Consider the following 5,584-nt stretch of genomic DNA (forward strand, 5'->3'; position numbering starts at 1 on the left):
GTTATCTCTTCCTCTTATATTTTTCCCTTTAACAGGCTATAGTGACCTTCTTTGTTTCTGTTGATCCCTCTTAGCTTGAAATCCACTTTGTCCACAAATAGAATAGCTACTCCTGTATTTTTTTTTCCTAGTTTCCTGTTGCATGGAATTTGTTTTTCATCTTTTGACTTTCACATGATGAACTTATTTTTTAATTAAATATGTTTTTGTGTGCAGAATATTGTTGGATCTTATTTCTTAATCCATTCTGCCAGTCTGTTTCTTTTGAATGGTGAATTGAGACATTGGTTGATATAATAGATATGGATTGTCTTATTTCTGCAATGTTATTTTCTTGTTGGCTTCCTTCTTCCCTTTTCTGTTTAATTACTTGCCTTGCCTGGTGGATTCATTTGGTTCATGAAGTCATAATCCTTGTCTCTTTCTAGAATATCCTTCAGAATACTTTGGGTGCTACTTTCATAGTCATGAATTTCTTCAGGTGTTCTTTGTCATGCAAGTATCTTATTTCTCCATCAGTTTTGAAAGATAGTTTTGCAGGGTACATAATCTGGGTTGGAGGTTGTTTTCCTTTATGTCTTGAAACACTTCACTCCAAGCTCTCCTTAACTTTAGAGTTTGTGTTGATAAGTCTGCTTTGATTCTGATGGGATTTCCTTTGTAGGTGATTTATTTCTTTTTTCTAATAGCTCTTAATATTCTGTTCTGTTGAATTTCTGGAATCTTGATTGTTATATGTCTTAGGGAAGATTCTAATTAAATCGTGGCTAATTGGAGTCCTATATGCCTCATTTATCTATGTGTAAAATTCTTTTTGCCTGTTTAGGAAGTTTTCTGCCATTACTTCTGAGAACAGGTTTTTTATATCATGTGCACTATTTCCTGCTCTTTCGATGACTCCAATCAATCTTATATTATTGTTCTTTCCATCATTAGCAGCTGCTGGATTGATTTGTCATGATCCCTTGCTATATTGAAGAAATCTCTTTTCATGATAGCTAATCACAATCTCATCTTTTATATCTGATATTCTTCACATTGGCTTAATCTGCTGTGCATACTTTCAGTGGAGTTTTAATCTACTGGATATTTGTTTGTACCTCTTTCATGAATTCCATTTCTTTCCTATGCTGGGAGTTCATGGTTTCCAATGTGTTCCTGAGCTGCTAAATTTTTTAAAAAATCTGTATATACTCTAGAGTCACTAAGCATTTCTTTAATTCTAGTCAACATCTCTGTAGTTATTTGGGAAAAAATTTCTGCTTTGATTTTTTTCTAGAGCCTCACTCATTTTTGTCATTTTGTAAGCCTCACTGACAAAAAAGCCTGACTTTTTTTTCAGTGCTCAGAGCCCTTAGGAATGACTACCTCTCAGAAGTGTCTTCTAGGTGGAGCTGGCTTGTTTGTGTTTCTGTCTGTTACAAGATCCTACCTCTTCAATTTATTGGGGATGAGAAGATTGTGCCTACTTGTCCATGCTGCCAATTCTTTGCCACTGGTTTATAGGATTTTTTTTAAAAGACACTTAGGTAATATCAGTCTTTCTATACCAGAAGGAACAACTGATTAGCACAATTATGTCACCTTGGCTAAAGTAGAACAATGAACAAGAACAATAGCATCTAATACAGCCTAGAAATTGACAAATTGTGGTCACTATTATTTTGCAACCTTTAACTGTATGAACTGTATTAGTGGTTATATAATGAAATCCAAAATTAATCCAAACAATTTTATGCAATAAATTAGCCCTTAATATGACAATTTTACACTTAATGGAAAATATTTAAAAGAGATTAGTGGGAAAAGGAGTAGAAGGAGTGAACAAGGTCAGAATCAAGGCTGAAGGACAAAATTTAGGGAACTGGTGAAGAGGATAGATGGAAAAGGAAAAAAATAAAAATAGGAACAGAACAGAATAATGTCAAGAATTACTAGAAATCATGTTCAAACAATCAAGAAAAACAAAACAAGGGCCAGAATAGAGGGGTGGAAACAAAGAAAAGGTAAAAGAAACAGAAAGTGGAAAATAAAATTCAATTCAGGGTGTGTCTCTGCTGTCTCTGGTAGGCAATGTGGGCAAATAAAGTCCAAAATTGAATTGATGAATCCCAGCAAGACAGCCACAGCTTTACAGAGGGATAGTGGATAATCCCACCCAGCCTGGCCTTTTACTTCATCTGAAATTCAGGCTAGTTTCTGGCTATTAAGCTTGAACTGGATCCCTTGAGCCTACAAGTTTTTCTACCTCCTGTTGACTTGAATTCATTCCCCCTGACCTCCTGATGACTTGAACTCACTAAGGCACCAGGAGCCACTAAATGGATCAGCCTGAAGCTGTTCTGAGTTCCAAGCTCTGTTGGGTCCTCTCAAAGATGACCACTGGTCAATCACCCTCTCCTTGGTGAGGTCTGAACCCAGATAACTCACCAGCTGCTGCATTCTGGTGAGTCCACTGATCCATTCCACTGGTATGTTTCTCTGTGGAGGCCTCTTTGGTCTCCCATAGTCATCAAACATCTGCAGATTCAAGACATCATTCCCACATAGCACTCTAGGCAAAAGTGCTGCTTGCTCCCTCCCTCCTCTTCATCAAAGTCTCTCTCTTTACTATCCCTGTGGACTTCAATTCTTACCTCAGATTCTTCCTGGGTCTTAGGGACTCACTTTTCTTTTGCTTTTTCTCCCTTTCATGCCACTATATTCCTGGGTCAGGATAGCAAATCTCAGAGAGTCACTTTCTGTTGCTTACCACTCTGCCATCTTCCTGGAAGTCCCTAATTTTGATTTTTGTTTAATACATAATGAAAGATATGGTCCAGCTTCAATCTTCTGCAAATAAATTTCCAGTTGTCCCAGCACCATGATGAAGTGGTATCTTTCTTTCCATGTATGTTTTTGGCCGATTTTTCAAAGATCAAACACAGACATATGTTTGAAAATGTTTCTGTGTTCTCAATTCTGTTATATTTAGTCACATGTCCTTTTTGATCATGCCATTTTTATCACTGTTGCTTTGTAGTATAACTTGAAAATTGGGTATTGTGATGCCTCCTGCTTTGCTCTTGTTGCCCAAACTTGCTTTTGCTATTTATTATGTGTCTCTTCTGGTCCCATATGCACTTTAAGATTGATTACTACAGTTATGTGAGGAATGATGTTGGTGTTTTGATGAGAATTGTGGTAAATCTGTCTGAGTTTCATTAGTATGGCCATTTAGGCATCATTGGTTCTGCCTATCCAGGAGCAGGGGACATTTTCTCATTTTTAAAAATGTCTCCTTTGAACTTCTTTATCAGAGTTTGATAGTGTTTGTTGTAGAGGTCTTTCCCTTCCTTGATAAGATTGATTTTTTGGTATTTAATTTTTCATGATGCTACTGTGATTGAGACTGTTTTCATTTCTTTTTCATTGAGTTCATTGTTGATGTACACAAATGCTATTAATTTTTTTCAGCTTTAATTGAGTTTATTGGTACATTTTAGGAATACAGTACAGTTACATTCATTGTTGGGATCTGGTACCTCTACATGACAAGTCTTGATTCTCAATTTTTCCCCTTACCCCTGCCCTCCCTTCATCCCTCCTCCCCTCCCCATCTACAAACACTTAATTTTATCTTTTCATTATCTCACATTATTTTCTTTTATATTATTACCCTTCCCCTACCCATCCCACCTTCCCTACACCTTTAGCTCCTTTCTTCCCATTTCTAAATGTCAGTAATCTTATTAGGATCTTATGTATTATTGCATATTATTCACACCAGGGAAACTATTCGGTATTTACACATGTGTGACTTATTTATTTCACTTAGGAGTATATCTTCAATATGTATCCATTTTCCTATGAATGAATCTATTTTCTTGTTTTTTATGGCTGAGTAATATTCCATTTTATACAAAAACCACATCTTCTTTATCCAGTTTCCAAAGGATGGGAAAATGGGCTGTTTCCAAGATTTAGTTATTACAAACTGTGCCACTATAAACATGGGTGCACATACTTCTCTGTGATATAATTCTTTTAGTTCTTTTGGAAAGATACCCAGCAGAGAGATGGCTGGGTCAAATGGAACCTCCAGTCCAAGCTCTTTGAGGTATCTCCATATTGATTTCCATAGTGGTTGCACCAGTCTGCACTCCCACCAACAATGGAGAAGAGTTCCTTTCTCCCCACAACCCCGCCAACATTTGTTATTGTGTGATTGCTTGATAGCAGCCATTCTTTGTGGGGTGAGGTGGAATCTCAGCGTTGTTTTCATCTGCATCTCTCGAATGATCAGTGATGTGGAACATTTTTTCCTATATTTACTTACAGCTTTTACTTCTTTGTCTAAGAAATGTCTGTTCATTTTGGATGCCCATTTTTGAATTGGGTCTTTATATTTGTGGGGGCTAATTGTTTTGAGTTCTTTATATATCCTTGATAATAGTCCGTTGTCTGAGTAACAGCTGGTAAAAAGTTTTTTCCCACATTGTATATTGTCTCTTAGTTCTGCTGATGGTTTCTTTTGAAGTACAGAAGCTTTTTAGTAAGATGAGATCCCAGTTGTTGATTCTACCTGCTAGTTCCCGTGCTACTGAGGATTTGTTCATAAAGTCTTTTCCTGTACCAATGTCTTCCAGAGTTCTGCCTAACTTACCTTCCAGCAAGTTTAATGTTTCTGTTTTAATATTTAGATCTTTAATCCATTTGGATTTTAATTGAGTGCATGGTGAAAGATAAGGGTCTAATTTTAATCTGTGGCAGGTTGACATCCAGTTTTTCCAACACCATTTATTAAAGAGGCTATCTTTCCTCCACTGAGGATGGTCGGCTCTTTTGTCAAAGATGAGGTAGCTGAGTACATCTGCATTTGTTTTTGTGTCTTCCAGTCTGTTCCACTGATCCTCAGGCCTATTTCTTTGCCAGTACCATGCTGTTTTTAATCACAGTGGCTTTGTAGTATAGTTTCAAATTGGGAATTGTTATACCTGGTGGCATGTGTCTGTTGCCTAAAATGGCTTTTGCTATTCTAGGTCTCTTATGGTTCCAAATGAATTTTTGGATTCTTTTTTCTAGTTCTGTGAAATATAGTGTTGGAATTTCATTTGGCATTGCATTGAATTTATATAGCAGTTTTGGTAGTATGGCCATTTTCACTATGTTGATTCTTCCTACCCAGGAGCAGGGGATATCTTTCCATTTTCTTATATCCTCTTCGATCTCTTTTTTCAGAGTGCTGTAGTTTTCAGGGTAGAGGTCTTTTGCTTCTTTTGTTAGATTGGTTCCTAGATACTTCATTTTTGGGGTGCTATTGTGAAAGGAATTGTTTCCCTAATTTCTCATTCAGTGAGTCTGTTATTTGTGTACAAGAAGGCTATTGATTTTTGCTTGTTGACCTTGTATCCAGCTACTCTGCTAAAATTGTCTATTAAGTTGAGAAGTCTTTTGGTGGAGTTTTTTGGGTCTTCAATGTAGAGTATCATATCATCAGCAAATAATGACAGTTTAACTTCTTCCTTTCCTATCTTTATTGCTTTAATTTCTTTCTCTTGTCTAATTCCTGTGGCTAATGTTTCCAGAACTATATTGAAGAGAA

The sequence above is a fragment of the Fukomys damarensis genome, unplaced genomic scaffold, assembly GCF_012274545.1.
Source record: "Fukomys damarensis isolate Sample0158 unplaced genomic scaffold, DMR_v1.0_HiC HiC_scaffold_33, whole genome shotgun sequence".
Taxonomy (NCBI): Eukaryota; Metazoa; Chordata; class Mammalia; order Rodentia; family Bathyergidae; genus Fukomys; species Fukomys damarensis.